The sequence below is a fragment of the Rana temporaria genome, chromosome 7, assembly GCF_905171775.1.
Source record: "Rana temporaria chromosome 7, aRanTem1.1, whole genome shotgun sequence".
Lineage (NCBI taxonomy): Eukaryota > Metazoa > Chordata > Amphibia > Anura > Ranidae > Rana > Rana temporaria.
This window is the reverse complement of record NC_053495.1, coordinates 115,862,806-115,883,431: the sequence shown is the minus strand read 5'-3', so window position 1 is coordinate 115,883,431 and position 20,626 is coordinate 115,862,806.

Below are 20,626 nucleotides of genomic sequence, written 5' to 3'. Positions count from 1 at the left end.
TTCTACCACATGTAGAATGTTAAGCAATCTTCGCGTACCATCAGGGGCCTGTCTACCTTGTACAAAGCCCACTTGGTCCGGTTTCACCAGACCAGGGGTAATTTTGGCTAGTCGGTTCGCTAAAATTTTGGCGTATATCTTTAGGTCTGTATTTAAAAGAGAGATATGCCTGAAATTTTGTGGGGAATCCGGCTTCTTACCTGGCTTTGGTAAAGTGACTATTGTAGCTTGTAACATTTCCTCAGGGAATGAAGCAGTAGAAGCAGCGCTGTTGAACAGGACACTCAAGTAGGGGACCAGGGTCTGTGAGAATGTTTTATAATACTCGGATGAGAATCCGTCAGATCCCGGGGACTTGTTTTTAGGTAAAGCTTGGATAGTGTCAGAGATTTCCTTAGGTAAGATCGGGGCGTTAAGTGAGTCCAGGTCCACCCCCGACAGAGACGGGAGTGACACTGAGTCTAGGAAGGCAGATATAGAATGTGTAGTAGGCTGGGGAGTGGCACTATCTAAATGTAGGTTATATAGATCTCTGTAGTACTTCATGAAAGCATTAGCTATCCTGACCGGGTGGTGTTCTACAATACCTGTATGAGGGTCCTTGATAGCTGGGAGATTTGATTTACGTTGCCGCCTAGAAATATAGTTAGCTAGCATTTTACCTGCTTTGTTACTTTGAGCATAAAATTTAGCCTTTGTGCGTCGTAATAAATTTTGGTGGTTAGAGAGGAGTGTTAAACGCACTTTTTGTCTGCACTCAAATAATTCAGTTTCTATTTTATGTGAGGGGTTTGTTTGTGTAGAGTTTCCAAATTTTTAAGGTCATTGAGTAAAGTGTTCAACAGCTCTCCCTTACGCCTTTTGTTTCGTGCTGCCGCCTGGATAAGCAGTCCTCTACTAAATGCCTTGTGGGCGCACCACAATGTAGTTATGTTGATATCGCTTGTGTCATTTAGATCAAAGAATTCAGAGATCTGTTGATTCATTTTTGAGGAAAGGGCAGGGTCCGCTAAGATCCCAGTGTTGTTCCTCCACATGTAGGTCAGGGAAGCAGAACCCTGCTCTTTCAATTTTATGGAAATTGGGGCATGGTCTGACCATGTAATAGAGTGGATTGCAGTGGACACAGTCCTCTGGAGCAGGTTAAAATCGGAAAGAAAAAAGTCAATCCTTGAATATGCTCGGTGGGGGAACGAATAATACGTGAAGTCTTTCTCCGATGAATGCATGCATCTCCAGGTGTCATAGAGTTCTCTTTCAGAGAGAAGAGGCTGAAGTTCCTGTCTATTGGAGGGGTTCTCACCTGAGCAGTCCATATGCTTATTTACAACACTGTTGAAGTCTCCACAAAGGAGGAGAGACCCCTTCTTAACTCTGTCCACTTTTTTCAATAGGGATCTTAGGAAGGAATGTTGCCTTCTGTTAGGGGCGTACAGGTTTACTAGAGTATAGGTAGATCCATTCATATCGCAAACCAGTATAATAAACCTTCCACTAGGGTCGGTAATTACCTCATGTAACTTAAAGGCGACTGAGTGCCTTATGGCTATCAACACCCCTCTCTTTTTAACTTGAGCAGGTGCATTGAAGATATGGGGGAATGCAGCATGGGAACATTTAGGTTGTCTGGATGCCATAAAGTGTGTTTCTTGAGCACACAAAACCTCCCCTTTAAGTTTGTCAATTTCTCTCCACATTGCGGACCTTTTATACGGGCTATTCAGGCCGTGAACATTCATGGAAGTAATGGACAAAGTCATCATCCTGGAAAGAGGGGGTATGCTAAATACAAAGGCATTCCGAGGTCAAACCAATGCAATTCTAGCTTGTTACCTGTAGGTGGCGGTGGTGTTGTAGAAGTCGGTAACCAGTACAGGGCTGAGATGAAGGTGACTTTTGGCATGGATTTCCTGTCTGTAGGTAAGGCAAGTTCTATCAGAAGTTCCTCAGGTACGGCAGTGAAAAATAAAAGAGACAAAAAAGAAATAGAAAAAAACAAAAACAGAGAGGTAAAAAGGTAAAAATAGTCATAAGGTGCGAATATATCTCGCATTGTAACAATAGGGGGGTAATAAGCTCCAAGCGAACCAATTTCAGCTGTTTCACAGCCCACAGAGCCATAACTAAAGAACAATCAAGGTGCCTACATTGTGGTTTGAATTAGGCTGTGCTCCACTCAGGGGACATCCTAGCAGGTGCTTGTTTAGTTGGTAGGACCTGAGCTCCCTCTGGTAGTAAGTCCCATCTTTTAGCTAAAGCTAAGCCTTCCTCTAGGGTTTTAATAACCTGGGTACGGTTATCTTTGACAATGAGCAGCTTGGTGGGGAATCCCCAGGAATAAGGGATTTTGTGGTTTTGCAACAACTTGGTGATAGAGGAGAGCTTTTTGCGTGCCAGCATCGTATGCTGCGACAGATCCGCATACACAGTGATATCAGAGTATGGGGCTGGTAAAGGGTGATTTTTTCTTGAAAAGCGCATAAGGTCGTCCTTTATATGAAAGAAATGAATGCGGGCAATCACATCTCTTGGGACACTTTCAGGTAGAAATTTGGGCTTGGGAAGGCGGTGAGCCCTATCCACAATGACCTCTCCGTCTGGGATATTGGGCAAGATGGCGGCGATGAAATGCTGAACATAGTGTCTCAAATCAGCAGGGGTCACAGACTCATCCACCCCTCTCAGTTTCACATTATTCCTTCGAGATCTGTCCTCTAAGTCTGCGATTTTCTCCCTCATAGCCTGCATCTCCCCTTCTGCTTTATCATGTGCATCAACTAGTTCATTGTGTGCAACTGCAAAGTCGCCCATCTTGTCCTCTTCATGACTGACTCTATCACCAATGGAAGTAACATCAGACTTAATTTGTGAGATGCAGTGCATCATGTCCCTGTGTAGAGTCCCCCGCAGGGTCACCAGCATATCTTTCATTACAGTGTCGCTCAGCGGCATCCCAGATGTGGGGAATTCATTGATTTGTTCAATGAAAACCCTCGTGCTGTCCCGTGAATCACATCCATCACCCTGCTCACCTGCATATGTGTGGCTGGTGGATCGTTTCTGCGCCGATTTCTGCGGGCTGGAAACCGGAGAAGGGCCTGGGGAGGATCCTCCGTTGCTGGCTAGGGATGCTGATGCTCCGCGAGTGGGAGCCGGGCCGCGCTGATTCCCGCTGTGCGGCGACCCACGCCGCAAGTCCGAGGCCTCGGCGCCATCTTGAGGCCTAGGAGTGCTTGTCGGCGGGTAGAAGTCGGTGAGTTTCCGAGGCTTATGCTCGTTTTTTCTTTTCCCCATATTCGCAGGAGTACGTCTGGGACTCGCTGGGTCACTTCCAGGGATCTGTAGGGCTGCTAGAGTCGCTGGATGTAGCTGGATTAGGGTTCTTGGCTCGGAGCTCTCTCCTTACACAGCCATCCGCCTTGGCTGCTGGCCACGCCCCCCCAAGTGGATTGTCAAACCAATTGCTAAGGGACTGGGCACTCCCCTGGGTGACAAACATTTATTTTCACATTACCTTTTAGCAGGCAGCAGTGAATTTAATAATGTTTTAAGCGAAACGTTAAAAATGCCCAATAATTTTAATAAACATGCTCGTGGTTGGCATACATGTACAATGCATACAATGTATTACAGCAAAAGTGACATTTACAAAGAAAAAAATGACATTTAATTGCTTTCCGACTGGCTCACGCCTATATACGTCAGCAGAATGGCACAGCCGGGCAAAAAAAGTATGTGTTCATTGTTCCCTTTAAGAGCCGCTAGGGGAGCGCACCCACCGCATAGCGGGAGACTCGATGCGCGTGGCTGGCAGGCGTTATTCTTGCCGGCAACCTGTGATCACAGGTATGAGAGACAGCATGGCGATTTGTGTGCGTAAACACACAAACCACTGTTCTGTCAGGGGAGAGGAGACATATTGTTTCTACTAAGTAGGACAACGATATGTCTCCTTCCCCAGTCAGAACTATCGCCATACAGTTAGAACACATCCAGGGAACACACATTTAACCTCTTGATCGCCCCCTAGTGTTAACCCCTGCCCTGACAGTGACATTTACACAGTAATCAGTGAATTTTTATAGCTCTTTTTTTATTTATGGCACAAAAAAAAACACAGAGGTGATCAAATACCACCAAAAGAAAGCTCTATTTGTGGTAAAAAAAGGAAGCAAATTTAATATGGGTACGGCATTGTATGGCTGTGCAATTGTCAGTTGTAGCAGGGGCAGCCTGTCCATTAGGGGCACCCAAAAAAAACAAGGGGGGGGAGGTGCCTCTCTAAGTGTAGTATTAAAACAGTACCATTTATTGCACAAGATTAAAAACACTTACAAGATATAAGTGGGAGTCATGCTCATCTTAGGTATGTAGTCCTGGCAGTTCTACCACGTCCCACAGGCTCCTCGCACAATCTGGGTAGCTGGGGAAGGTTCTGGTGTGATGTTGTGCTGAATAGCTGTACATTCAGTAAAAAGAGGAAGTAGTCAGCTCCATGCTGTCCAGCTTGAACCGGAAGTGGAAATGATGTCACCAGCAGGGGGTGGGAGAAAGGGGTCAGGACTGTCTCTGTGGAATGAAAGGCTACGCGCTCGGAGCTCACAGCTACTTCTACTGCATAGCATGAATCTATCCATGGCCTCCGCTACCGCCCCCTATTCATGTGTCTGGCTCTTTCAGGGCCCCCGGGCGCATAAATTGCAGTGGCCAGCTTTTTTTAAGCACCTGATTAGAGGCATTAATAAGCTTCAAAATAGGATGGGCTTGGGTAGCAGAGGATGCACCTGAGCCCACCCAGGTGTGTTGCAACAGCGAATGAATATTCGCTGTTGCAACACTGATTCTCCTCCCTGCCAATCGGGAAGCGGGTCTGATACCCGTCACCTGATTGGCTGAAAGGACAGGCGATCCTATTGGATGCCTAGAAGGAGATGAGGAGGCACACAACTGAAGCGAGGAGGAGAAGAGCTGATGCCTGGTCCCCGCCGATGCCTGGATGCCAATCCTTGCAGTTGCTCTTCGGACGCTTGCCGCCTAGAAAGGGTAAGTGCCGGTGGACCAACAAGTGGACAGGGTGCACGGGGGGTTTGGTTGTTTGCCACTCTCCAAACAAAAAAACACCATAAAAGTCCTCTATGAACTACCAAGGCGCTGTTGAGCACTCTAGTAGTTTATTGAGTCTTCCTGTACGAGGTAAGAGCACACAGCTTACACAGACTGTCTGCAAAAACACTGCATTGCACCCAAGATCTGCTGAATGCTTTCATCTCATAGTAAAAAAGAATGGTATTAATTATTTGTATTACAAAGGTGAGCTTATTCCTTAGATTTTAAACCTGGAAGTTGATTGGTTTCTATACAGAGCTGCACCAGATTTTGCACTCTCCAGTTTTAGTAAATCTAGCCCTATGTATTTTTGGTTCTGAATTCCAAGGAATGTGCTGTCTGCCCTGCCTATTTAATTACTGATAGATTACAAAGAACACAGACCTCTTCTCATATCCCCCCACCCCACATCTCCATTATCCCTCCTTGTGCACTGGCTGACAGCACAGGAAGTTATCAGCTCACAAGATTTCTGTCAAAATCAACAGATGTGTGCACTTATGGAACATCTATAACAACACACCTTCAATGATATATTTAAAGTCTTATAACAAATATTGTTACATCATACTATTTAATTCCTGCAAAAAAAAACACTTATTTTCCTGGCCAAGCCTGCAACAAACATTTCTCTTTCTGGCCAAGCATGCAACAAACATTTCTCTTTCTGGCCAAGCATGCAACAAACATTTCTCTTTCTGGCCAAGTATGCAACAAATAGTTCTCTCCCTGCCCCGGCATCCAACACATATGTATTTCTCTGTCCTGGCATGCAACAAACATTCCCCCATTTTGCCAAGCATGAAACAAACATTTCTATTATTGCCCAAGCATACAACAAACATTTATTTTCCTATCCAAGAATACAACAAATTTTTCTAATGCAGTAAAAGTGAAAAACTAATGCGCAAACCAAAATATCCCAAACCTCAAGGAGTGGCAGCCAACATTAAAGTAGCGTCCCCATAAAACAGAATATTATAATGAAATAAATGTGATGCTATCTCAAATAAAGTGCTAATAAACAAACAACAATCACATAAAAAAGTGTGAATGCAAAAAAACAAGTAAAATCCTTGATTCTATTAATTTAAAAGCTGCATGTGCAATCAAAAAATATAATTATATATAATATATAATATAAATGTTGATAGTAGATGTGTAGCAATCAGGTGCAGGAAAAAACATAAATTCTTATAACATGTATTCACATTTGCTTCCACCATCTATAATCCACCAATTGTGTTCCCCAGCCTCCCACCTCAAGAAAAGACCCTAGCGGGTCTAGTAATGCTTCTGGTAATTGTAATCTTTAATGGTGATTTTCACTCCACTCTTCTCCTCAGAGCACCAGACCAGGCAAAGGTGTAGGAGCGTTGTTTGTTTTCCTGCTGTGCAAAATACATCCTCCTTAGTCTTCACTCTCCTCCATTACAGACTCATACAAGATAAAGGAGTTTTTCATAGCGCAGTAATTCCATAAAAAATAATTTGTTTCAAAGCAGCAAACTTACATTTACAATTGAAACATTCCCAACGCGTTGCATCACTGATCACGTGACTTTATCAAGGACTTGGAGTCGGGTGAACGTAGCCAGACTTAAATATGTTTTCTATTGTCATGGCAACCCAATAACGGCCATTTTAACTTCAAATAAGTAGATGAGTGCTAAACATGGCAATTCATAAAAACTGAATAAAATAGTCAAAAACAAAATAAAAAATATAAAAGCTCCTGATAGTATAATAATTAAAAACAACTCCTAAAGATTTTCAAATTCTTCAATACCACTCTCTAATATGACATCTAGTGGTGGATCATAAGCAAAAACATTTCATAAAGATAAACCAATCCCACAACAGTCCCAGTGGCAACATCTAGTGGTGGACAATTGAATCACTGTGAATGTGACCTTATAATTAAAGTGGATGATCCTTGACATAATAGATGACTAAACATACGAGGCTATATACAATAATAGGACATCTAATAAAAAGGGGACATCTAATAAAGAGTAATTAATAAAAAAAATTGTCAACATTATGTCCAAAGGGCACCAAAGTCTGTAAATCATGAATCCAACGTGATTTCATTTGGCTGAATTTAATATAACCTTTCTCTATTATCACCTCTCCAATGGGACTTATATTTTCTATACCACAGACCATAAGGAATGATGGATCCTTATTATGGTGTTTAGCATAATGCCTCAATAGGCTATATTTGGGAAAATCTTTTTTGATATTCTGTGTATGTTCCCTCAAACCATTATGGAAGCGTTTATCATTCTTTATTAGATGTCCCCTTTTTATTAGATGTCCTATTATTGTATACAGCCTCTTATTTTTAGTCATCTATTATGTCGAGGATTGTGGAAGTGTTTATCATTCTTTATTAGATGTCCCCTTTTTATTAGATGTCCTATTATTGTATATAGCCTCTTATTTTTAGTCATCTATTATGTCGAGGATCTTCCACTATAATTATTAGGTCACATTCACGGTCATTACTTTTTCCACAACTAGATGTGGCCATTGGGACTGTTGTGGAATTGGTTTATCTTTATGAAAATGTTTATGAAATATTTTTTGCTTATGATCCACCATAAGATGTCATATTAGGGAGTGGCATTGAAGAATTTAAGTATAAATGTTATACACCATTGATGAGTGATAAATAAGTGATTGGCTGCCAGTACCAAAAAAAATGTGATACAAAAATTCCTTAAACATGTGTAATATACAGTACAGCGCTCAAAAAAAATCTAAATGAAATGAATTGATCTTAAATATAACTAAATTGATAAGGAAAAATTGAAAAACAAATTTCACAGTGACAATTTCATGTGAAAAAAAAATGTAAGTGACACAAATAATCTGTGTGAATAAAGAAAGAGTCCCACTACATTGAATAGATGGAGGAACACAAGATAAAGCAATCCTTATAAGGTTAATAAGTCCTTATGGGGTTAATCCAAATAAACACCCAAAGAAGAGGTTGGAAGATAGAGTAAACTTCATCCACCAGGAAGGCAACCAGAAGTGATATTGCAGTCTCCTTACCCTATCTGTGTGACCACCGTTACTGTGATCTCAGCAAACATGGGGATTTTAGGTCTCCCTCCGGAACCCTCTATGGAGTATCTGAGGTTGTATCTGTTTATCTCGAATGATCAGAGAAAAAGAAGACCATAGCGTAATACCATAATATATGAATTTAATAGGTCAAGTATCTATGGACTTACAAAATCGTAGAGATCTGATTGCGATGTAAACAAATCCAATGGAGGCGCGGCGGCTTCTCCTGTTTCTCCTGTTAGTATATGCTCCAGGCTTCCTCGTCTAGAAAAGCACAATGACATCGGATCTGCAAGCCATACCTACGCGTTTCGTCACCATGGACGTCGTCTGGGATTGGCTGCTGTTGTTGTTAATTATTTTACCATCAGGAGTTTTTTTTATTTGTTTTTTTATTGAGTTTTTATGAATTGCCATGTTTAGCACTAATCTACCTATTATTCCCTCCCCTGCCATTCAACCTCCTACCCTCCCCCTATCTGTCTTCCGTTGTCTCTCTTATTTCAAACCTCTGTCTGCTTCCCTCATTCCCTGCACAAATTTCTCTGACCGTTTAAAGGCCCACCATTTCTCCCAGGTCTCTCTATATCTTTCAACCTGTCCCTCCTCTCTGCTGCATAGGTAATCCATTTTACAGGTATAGTCTACTAAGATTTTCTGCCAGTATTCTTCTATTTTTGGGCAATCCCACCAGATGTGCATCAATGTGCCGACTTGTTTACATTTCCTCCAGCACTGTGGGGATTTATTTGACTGAATATTATGGATCTTCTCTGTTGTCAGGTACCATCGCACCAAACACTTATAATTCGCTTCAATTGTCTTTATATTTGTTGCAAAGTTATGCACTGCTCCAATCATTTGTGTTTCCTCCAGTTTTTTACCCATTTCTTGTTCCCATTTTTCTATAAAGGGTAATGGCCCTTGGCCCTCTAGCTCTGTTAACATATTGTATACTTGGGATATCCTGTGTTTTAAGGATGTTTTTATATTACAAAGTTTTTCTAGTGAGTTTAACTCCTTTTCATCTCTGATAGGTTGGGGTATTGTACTCATGAAATGTTTTAACTGTAGGTATTCCCACTCGCTGATCTTCTGCCACCTATGTGCCCTTTTTAATTCCTGTCTTGTCCTGTTTCTACCATGAGTGATGATGTCTTCTAACTGTGCATTTTCCATTTGATTTCCCAAAGGTGGGACCTCCCAGGGATAAAAAAAATTGGTGCCCGTAAGTGGGATTAAAGGTGAATTATACTTCCATTTTTCCTGATGATATATTGTGTCCCATATTTTAAACACATTGGCCCAGATTCAAGAAGCACTTGCGCCCGCGCAACCATAGGTTACGCAGCGCAAGTGCTTACTTGCTCCGGTGTAACGAGTGCTCCTGATTCAGGAACCTCGTTACACCGACTGCAGGCTAAAATCTGCGCGGCATAAGGCTCTTATGCCTCGCAGATTTTAGGCTGCATTATTGTGGGGCCGCTAGGGGGCGCTCCCATTGTGTATCAGCGTGTAGTATGCAAATTGCATACTACCACTGATTCACAAGCTTGCGCGGGCCCCACGCAAGCCAGGTACTGAGTTTCCGTACGGCTACTTATAGTGCAAGGCTGCCCCTTCTAATAGTAGGGGCAGCCAATGCTAAAGTATAGCCGGCCTTTCCGCGCCGTGAAATTTGAATTTCACGGCGTTTGCGTAAGTGAAACGTGAATGGCGCTGGACGCCATTCACGTTCACTTAGAAGCAAATGACGTCCTTGCGACGTCATTTGCCGCAATGCACGTCGGGAAAGTTTCCCGACGGAGCATGCGCTGTACGCTCGGCGCGGGAGCGCGCCTAATTTAAATGATTCCCGCCCCCGGCGGGATCATTTAACTTGCGAGCGCTTACGCCGGGCAAATTTGCCGGCGCGCCCTCGCAATTCACGGAGCTACTGCTCCGTGAATCGAGGGCAGCGCAAAATATTTGCGGGGCGCAGGGCAAAATCGTTGCCCTGCTCCCCCGCAAATATCGTGCAATTCTACTTGAATCTGGGCCATTCTTAGTTAAATTGTGTGTATCTATACCCAGTGTTCTAAATGTTTGTGGTATCCAGATGTTCTTTTGCAGTAGTGTCATGCTTAACCCCTTAAGGACCGCCTCACGCCGATATACGTTGGCAGAATGGCACAGCTGGGCACAATCACGTACAGGTATGTTGCCCTTTAAGTGCCCAGTCCGCGACCCAGTCTTGAGCTCCGTGACCGTGCACACGGGACCCGTGGACCCGATTTGCCCCGGGGTCCCGCGATCGGGTCACAGAGCTGAAGAACGGGGAGAAGTAAGTGTAAACAAACCTCTCCCCGTACTTCCTAGTGAGCCTGTCACTGATCGTCAACGATCAGTGACATCACACGCCCAGCCACGCCCCCTACAGTAAGAATTACACACTGGGGAACAGTTAACCCTTACAGCGCCCCTAGAGGTTAACCCCTTCACTGCCGGTGTCATTTTCACAGTAATGAGAGCATTTTTATAGCACTGATTATTGTGAAAATGACAATGGTCCCAAAATAGTGTCAAAAGTGTCCGATGTGTCTGCAATAATGTCGCAGTCACGATAAAAATTGCTGATCGCTGCCATTACTAGTAAAAAAATATTAATAAAAATGCTATAAAACTATCCCCTATTTTGTAGACGCTATGGGCCAGATTCACAAAAGAGATACGACGGAGTATCTCAGATACTCCGTCGTATCTCAGATACTCCGTCGTATCTCAGATACTCCGTCGTATCTCAGATACTCCGTCGTATCTCAGATACTCCGTCGTATCTCAGATATTCCGTCGTATCTCAGATACTCCGTCGTATCTCAGATACTCCGTCGTATCTCTCAGAGTATCTATGAGACTGATTCATAGAATCAGTTACGCATAGATAGCCAGAAGATCCGACAGGTGTAATTGTTTTCTCACTGTCGGATCTAAGGATGCAGTACCGCGGCAGCCGCTGGGGGGATCTTGCGATCCACGAAGATTTTTCCCGTTGTTACGTCGTCGCAAGTGTTAGATTTCCGTCGCAAAGATAGGGCACCTTTAATATGGTGGAAAAGTACTCCACCATGTTAAAGTATGCCCGTCTTTCCTGCGTCGCTTTTGAATTTTTTTCAATTTTTTTCTTTTTCCCGGCGTAAGTCATTTGATCAATTCATAAAACGTCGGCGCTTCGTAATTTCGCGCAAAGCACATCGGGAAATTTGCGACGGGAGCATGGGCAGTACGTCCGGCGCGGGAGCGCGCCTAATTTAAATGGTACCCGCCCCATTTGAATTGGGCCGCCTTGCGCCGGACGTGTTTACGATACACCGCCGCAAATTTCCAGGTAAGTGCTTTGTGGATCGGGCACTAAATCGGAAAACTTGCGGCGGTGTAACGTAAACGGGTTACGTTACGCTGCGCCGCGGGTACGTGAATCTGGCTCTAACTTTTGCGCAAACCAATCAATAAATCGTGATTTTTTTACCAAAAATATGTAGAAGAATACGCATTGGCCTAAACTGAGGAAAACATTTTTTTTCTTATATATTTTTGGGGATATTTATTATAGCAAAAAGTAAATATGAATGAATATGAATTTTTTTCAAAATTGTCGCTCTATCTTTGTTTATAGTGCAAAAAATAAAACCCGCAGAGGTGATTAAATACCACCAAAAGAAAGCTCTATTTGTAGGAAAAAAGGGACATCAATTTTGTTTAGGAGCAACGTTGCATGATCACGTAATTGTCAGTTAAAGCGACACAGTGCCGAAATCTCAAAAAGGGGCCTGGTCTTTTAGCTGCAAAATGGTCCGGGCCTTAAGTCGTTAATGAGTCTTCCATCTTCACCCACCTATTTTTAATATGTGTATTTGCCCATTCCACCAACCGTGCCAAAATTACCGCTTTATTGAATCTTTTTACATCTGGTACTGCCAACCCACATATTTTTTTTCCTACTAAGAAGTGCGAAATTTACTCTAGCTTTTTTATTTTGCCATATGTTTTTTTAAATTATTGTTTTTATTACTTTGTGGTATTTCTCGGCAGCATTTGGAACTTATATATTATTTTTGGTAAAATCACACTTTTTAACATATTTATCCTTCCTATCAAGGAAATAGGTCTCCTCGATTAAATCTCTGATTTAATTTCATTAAGTAGTGGGATGCAATTTGCCTGGTATAGCTTCTCAAGGGTGGGTGTCAGTTTAATTCCAAACCCCTAACCCCTAATACCACTCCTTATTGTTCCAAAATCCTAACCCTAACCCTAATCCAACTCCCCATTTTCCTAACCCTAACCCTCATAACACTCCTTATAGTCCTAAACTCCTAATCCAAACCCTAATCTCACTCCTCATAGTCCAAAACCTCTAACCCTCTAACCCTAACCCTAATCCCACTCATAGTCCCAAACCCATAACCCTAATCCCACTCCTTATAGTCCCAAATCTCTAACCATAACCGTAATCCCACTCATCATAGTCCCAAACCTCTAACCCTAACCCTAATCCCACTCCTTATAGTCCCAAACTCTTAACCCTAACCCTAATAACACTCCTTATAGGCCTAAACTCCTAACCCTAATCCCACTCCTCATAGTCCCAAACCCATAACCCTAATCCCACTGCTCATAGTCCCAAACTCCTAACCCTAACCCCTATCCAACTCCTTATAGTCCCAAACTCTTAACCCTAATACCCTAATCCCACGCCTCATAGTACCAAATAGGGATGAGCCGAACACCACCCCGTTCGGTTCGCACCAGAACCTTTGAACGGTCCGACCGTTCGCGCAAACAATTAGAACCCCATAGACGTCTATGGGACTCAAATGTTCGAATTCAAAAGTGCTCATTTTAAAGCCTACTATGCAAGTTATTGTCGTAAAACGTCTTTGAGAACCCGGGTCTTGCCCCAGGTAACATGTATCAATGGAAAAAAAGTTTTAAAAACTGTTGTTTTTTTCTGGAGCAGTGATTTTAATGATGCTTAAATTAAAAAAAAAATGAAAAATTCCTTTAAATATTGTACCTGCTGGGTGTCTATAGTATGCCTGTGAAAACGTCTTTGAGAACCCGGGTCTTGCCCCAGGGAGCATGTATCAATGGAAAAAAAGTTTTAAAAACGGTAGTTTTTTCTGGAGCAGTGATTTTATTGATGCTTAAATAAAAAAATGAACAATTCCTTTAAATATTGTACCTGCTGGGTGTCTATAGTATGCCTGTGAAGTGGCACGTGTTTAGAACTGTCCCTGCACAAAATGAGATTACTATAAGAAAAAAGTAATTTAAAACTGCTTGCGGCTTTAATGTAATGACTGGTCCCTGCAATATGGATGAAAATCATTAAGAAAAATAGCACAGACAGTACAAACACCACGTAGCTTTAGGTGCACACTGCAGAGGACACAGGCAGTACACAAAGTAGCTTTTGGTGCAAACTACAGAGGACACGTGCAGTACACACAAAGTAGTTTTAGGTGAAAACTACAGAGGACACGTGCAGTACACACCAAGTAGCTTTAGGTGCAAACTACAGAGGACACATGCAGTACACACCAAGTAGCTTTAGGTGCAAACTACAGAGGACACGGGCAGTACACACCAAGTAGCTTTAGGTGCAAACTACAGAGGACACGTGCAGTTCACACCAAGTAGTTTTAGGTGCAAACTACAGAGGACACGTGTAGTACCCACTAAGTAGCTTTAGGTGCAAACTACAGAGGACACGTGCAGTACACACCAAGTAGCTTTAGGTGAAAACTACAGAGGACATGTGCAGTACACACCAAGTAGCTTTAGGTGCAAACTACAGAGGACACGTGCAGTACATACCAAGTAGCTTTAGGTGCAAACTACAGAGGACACGGGCAGTACACACCAAGTAGCTTTAGGTGCAAACTACAGAGGACATGTGCAGTACACACCAAGTAGCTTTAGGTGCAAACTACAGAGGACAAAGGCAGTTCACACACCACGTAGCTATATGGTGCACACTGCAGAGGACACAGGCAATACACCACGTGAGAATACTGCATCTAGCACAATCACCTGCCTGCCAGTAAATTAGGAATATCTGATCTAGCTAAACTATTCAGTTTATAAATTAGCTAGATCAGCTATTAAGGACCACCAGGACTGGCATTAGGGTTCGGGTTACCTGGGATGCATATTTATCCTCTACACACTGTAACTTTAACTGACTAGCCTGCCTGCTCTATCTACCTAGTAAAAATGACACTGTCTCTCTCTGTGTCTGTCTTTAACCACCGCCACAACACACTACACAAGGCCGACCTGCAGGCGGCCTTTTATAGTGTGGGGCATGTACTAAACCCCCTGAGCCATAATTGGCCAAAGCCACCCTGGCTTTGGCCAATTATGGCTCTCCATTTTTTTGCGCGCTGTGATTGGCCAAGCATGCGAGTGCATGCTTGGCCAATCATCAGCCAGCAATGCACTGCGATGCTGCAGTGAATTATGGGCCGTGATGCGCCACTCGAATTTGGCACGAACGGCCCGTAACGTTCGTATTTTGACGAACGGTCGAACATGGGTTCGACTCGAACACAAAGCTCATCCCTAGTACCAAACCACTAACCCGAACCCTAATGCCAGTCCTGGTGGTCCCTAATACCCATTTTAACAACAAATCTGTTTCTTTCAATAGTTTTGACTTTCATCTTGATCTGCTGACACCTGCCTTGTTGAGACAGGATACTAATTGCAGGGATGCAATATCACCATGCGAACGCTTACTTATAATGCTGAGGTAAGCTATATTATGAATAAATGCATTTCTATTTATATTCAGAAAACATAAACATACTCCAATTTTTTTTGAAAAACAATGATAATTTATTTTATGTAATTGCACAACATATGCATAAAATGTATTACTCAAAAATATATAATAAGATTGGAAATCTATTTAATCTATTGATAACAACTTTATTATATATATATATTTTAAATCAATATATACAAACAAACTATCAATTAACTCAAAAATATATAAGAGGATTTATTTAATATTAAAACTTAATTAATAAAACTTAATTTTGTTGATAAGATTTAATCACTTTTAAAATATCAATTTGGATATCGCATTGGAATTCCTGTTTGACCTTCTCAATTTGTGGAATTAAACTTTTTGTAAAATAAGTTATCTCGCTGTTATAATTTTTTTGGGCATCAATCAGGTTTTTTACTACGTCAAAAAATTCATGTGTTTGCTTTGTTTTATTAAGTTTGCCTCTAGAGTTTTCCTTTCGAGGTGGCTCCGGTGTATTTTCTCTAGTAGCTTCAACCTCTTCCTCTTCTACAGCTTGTGGTTCATTAATATTGTTGTTTTCTTGAGTAAGGTCATCTTCATCAGTATCACTGCTAAAATAGCTTTCTGTTCTGAATAAAATATAAATGATTAGACAATGCTACATGATTATTGCTATTATTTCTATACATTTCTTTTAAAAAAACATGTTTTAAACAATGTATAAAAGTTTACTACTTACTGTCTCTGCAGCATCACTGGTTTTAAAAATTCCAGCTTGGAGTAGTGACAGTAAATTCTTTCTGTTTTACCACTGGATCCACTTCTAATTTGTTGCTGTTTCAATAATTCTCGTCTAAAGTTATCTCTTAATATTTTCCATCGCATCTTGATCATTTTCACTAAAAGATAAAAATTATTATTTTCTTTTACAGATATCTTGCAACATGAAATACTTACTCTTTTTAGAGCCGCTATACCGTCTTTTTTACCGTGATATTCGGCCACTAGCGGTGAGGTTTTAACTCCCGCTAGCGGCCGTAAAAAGGGTTAATACCATCCGAGGCGCATTGCCGGCGGTATTACCGCGGTATTACCGCGGTTTCCCATTGATTTCAATGGGAAGGAGCGAAAAGGAGCGGTATACACACCGCTCCTTCACAGCTCCAAAGATGCTGCTTGTAGGAGATTTTTCCTCCTGCCAGCACATCAACTAAAGGTAAAAAGCCCTTTGGCTTTCACATTGAGAATGCTGGGGCAGGATTATTTCAGGCATTATTTATGCGCTGTTTTTAGCACTAAAATGCCTGAAATACGCCTCAGTGTGAAAGGGGCCTTAGTGAAATTGTAAAGCAAACATGATATGCAATCTGGAATCTGAAAAGTACTTTAATGCCAATTCCAAATAAAAAGAAATGGGAAGATGTTGCCCAGTAGTTCTTGAGCAAGACTAACTTTCCTAACTCTCTTGGAGCAATAGATGACATATTAGGCTAATAAAACCATGCCATAGTGGAAGTCATTACTTTAATTACAAGAAGTATATTTCAGTTGTTTTGATGGCTGTGGTAGATGCAGACTATAAATACATTTTTGTCGATATAGGATCTTATGGGAGCAGTGCAGACTCCACTGTTTTTAATAATTCTAAATTCGGAAAGCGTCTTGCTTCTAATCAACTTGATTTTCCTGGTAACCGACTATTGCCGGGACAGATGGTCCCGATGTGCCGTTTGTTTTTGTAGCTGATGACGTGTTTGCTATCCATGAACATCTAATGAATAGTGTTGAGCGGAATACGCCATATTCGATTTCGCGATATATCACAAATATATAGACGAATATTCGTGAAATATTCGCTAAAATCGAATATTCGTGATATTTCATCAAAACATTTTTTTGGGCGAAATTGATTGCGAAATTCCGCTAATGCGAATGCGAAATTGATTGCGAAATTTTGAAACATTCAATTTCACCTGCCCTTTGGAAAAAGTGTGGTTTTACGTAATGGACCCTGCAACTAACAACAAGGTATTAATAAAATAAATACATTATTATATAGATTTGAGGGTTTACTTTGACCAATTTGTATATTGATTAGTTTAATAAATATTGAATAACCATAGATTTGGAAAATACAGATCTCTCCTCTAGACTGACCTGTATTGAGTTAGGTAAAGATCAACCGCACACTGGGGCCCCTGATTCTGTTGAGTTAAAAAATAGCCAAGTAAACCGTTTACGTTGACATCTCTTAAATGTCTTTATGTTAAACAGTTATTATTCTTATTAAAGAGGTGAAATGCAAATGATGACAACTGTGGTAGGAGAACTCTGATTGGCTCTGATGCAAAAGAAGGGCGGAGAAAGTATTCGCGAATATTCATAATACGAATATTCGCGATAGCGAATATTCGTCAACATAAAAGGATCGCCTCAGCTTAGCTACTCGGCCCAGGGTCTCTAATCATACCAGCAATGCTTTTAGACGTTGATGGAGATCACTAGGATGTGATCTGTTTTAAAAATAAATTTGAAAAAATACGAATATTCGGAATAGCGAATATTGGCCGCGAAATTCGAGTTATTCGCGAATATTCGAATATGCCATATTCGTAACGAATATTCGCAATGCGAATATTCGTGAGCAACACTACTAATGAAGCCCTAATCACTGAGAAATCTTGATACCCGGAAGAGAATATTCAATTACAGGCTGTGTTGGGCACGTAGACTAGTTGAATGTGCTTTTGGTATACTAGCTAACAAATGGCATTTTTTTTAAACCTATAATTACAGTAAATTATCATTTAGAAATATGGGATTAAGTAGGCGTTTGGAACTATGAGGAGTGGGATTAGGGTTAGCGTTATGAGTTTACGATTATAAGGAGTGGCATTAGGGTTAGGAGTTTGGGACTATGAGGAGTGGGATTAGGGTTAGGGTTAGGAATTTGGGACTATAGGGAGTGGGATTAGGGTTAATATTAGAGGTTTGGGACTATGAGGAGTGGGATTAGGGTTAGGGGTTTGGGACTATGGGCAATGGGATTAGGATTGGGTTAGGGGTTTGGGACTACAAGGAGTGGAATTAGGGTTAGAGTTGGGGGTTTGGGACTATAAGGGTGGGGATTAGGGTTAGGGTTAGGGGTTTGGGACTATGAGGAGTGGGATTAGGGTTAGGGTTAGAGGTTTGGGACTATAAGGAGTTTGATTAGGGTTAGGGTTAGAGGTTTGGGACTATGAGGAGTGGGATTATGGTTAGGGTTAGGGGTTTGGGATTATGAGGACTGTGATTAGGGGTTTGGGACTATGAGGAGTGGAAATTTTGGAAAGCAACCTGCACTTGTGGTGTGATGCAGTCTGTTGGCTGCCCTTAAGCTGGCCCCTGGAAGGTATCCTGCCTCGTTGGAGATGTGCCTACTTCTCTCTCCTATCAGGCACCCACATAGAGTCAGTGACCACATCATCCCCTCCCTCCTCGTCACTGGAGCAAACCTGCCAGTATGCTGCAGCTGGGGGAACATGACTGCCAGTTTGTTTCCCGTCTTGGTCACCCCCTCCCTCTGGGATCATGTTACTGCCTTCCTCAAGCTGGGTACCATTGTCGGAGCCTTCAAAACGTGCATGATGGTGGGGCTAGGGAAGGAGTAACTGATAAAGACCTCAAGCCAATGGAATAGGCCGCTTTGGCACATGCATTGGCAGCCAAGGTAGCCTGGGTGACAGAGGATGAGGAGGATGAAGATGGCTTGGTCATCCACTCTACCAACTCTTCTTCATGTTGTGGCTCAACAAGGCCAGCTGCCGAAAAAAAGGACAAGCGTGCACCATGTCCACAAGCTGATGAGGATGCACCGTGTCCACGACCAGCACTGTTGCCTCTAGACACAGAGTCTGCTTGCCCTCTTTTAGAATTAAAGCTGAATTAACAGCAGTGATGGCGTCCAGGGCCAAACAGCCCAGTCAGTTGTGGCAGCCAAAGCTGAGCCTTTAAATACCCCCCAGGTGCAGCGTCTGACGTGCCGCCAGGGGCGGGCTGATGACAGATGTCAGAAGACATCCCCCAGCCAATAGTCTAGAGGCCGCAGAGTGCGAGCGCGCACACGGAGTGTAAAGGTGGTTCCAAGATGGCGCTTGCATTGTCAGCGTCATCTCCCACGCCGCATCTGTGCTTGTGCGCACGCGCCGCCGCTGGACATGCCCATCTGGGCAGACGGCGGCTCCGTGTGCCCGCTCACACTCTGCGGCCTCTAGACTATTGGCTAGGGGATGTCTTCTGACATCTGTCATCAGCCCGCCCCCGGCGGCACGTCAGACGCCGCACCTGGGGGGTATTTAAAGGCTCAGCTTTGGCTGCCACAACTGACTGGGCTGTTTGGCCCTGGACGCCATCACTGCTGTTAATTCAGCTTTATTTCTTTACAGCATTTATTCAGGTATGTCTCTATTCATTTTCTGTTACTCTCTGCCAACTTTTGAGCCATGGGGCTATGCAAGTTTTGCAGGCTCCAAGGCTCTGTTAATATACTTTCCTTAAGTTTGTTTTTTGACTGTTCACCATTTGATTAAACAGCTATCCAATTTGGACTGCTTTGGCTGTTCCATATGCCTTAATCGGCGGCGGAGAATAGAATTCATTGAGAGTCTCCTCATCTTTGCAGCCATTTCATTCATTTTTGACCCTATGTCCGTGTAGCTATCTTACAGGTACCCATTACCTTAATTGTTTTGAACTTTTTCAGGCACAAGAGATTAACTATTTCTGTGTCTCTGATTTTCCTTTTGGTTTGTTGCCGTGCAATCCTTTTTGGATATGTTATTTATTATTTCATTTTTTGCTTTTATTTACTATAGTCACCATCTATAGTTTGGGATGGACCGGATCTTGAGGGCACCCTTTTGAGGCAGATTTTGTGAATTGTTGTCTATCACATTCCTCTCTTCAAACCCTTTACTGAATCTTAATTTTGTCTCTACCACACATTTGGATTGAATTGGTTGCCCCATGGGTAAGTTGTTTGCCTAGTAGCAATTATGTGATGTATTCTCATTGAAATATGTATATGCATCTTACATTGTTGCGATAAATTGTTTTTCTTCCCTTTTTCTTTTCTTCGTTTTTCTATGCAAAAACGTTTAGCTAAACATTCAAACTTGTTAAAAGTACTTGTATTGTGCCTTGAGCATATCTGTTGATTATTGTCTCAAAGCTTTGATTTTTTATGTACATTATTTTTATTTTCGTTATAGTATTTCCTGTACAAAGCTCCTGATGAAGCCCCGACCAGGGCAAAACATGTTGGGCATTTGTTGTACAGGTTTTTTCTGTGGCCTGCTCTGAAGCCACTCATATCCTCTTAGGATTAAAATGTGGTTGTATTCATTACCTTTTTAATTATGTATGTATAAATCAAATAAATTATATATTTTTCTACTTGATTTATTTTGTTTTTTTGAGACAACTTTAAAGTCCCTGGGTTTGTTACCCTTCCCCCCTCCCAATTAATTTGCTTGCTTGTAGTGTTATTAGGAAGAGAATAACAGGAATGCTCTGCAGTGAGGTTTAGCTGCACACTGTGCCCAGGATACAGTACACTGACTTAATATACTGCAGCTATCTGAATCAACTGCCTGCCTGCAGTTTTAT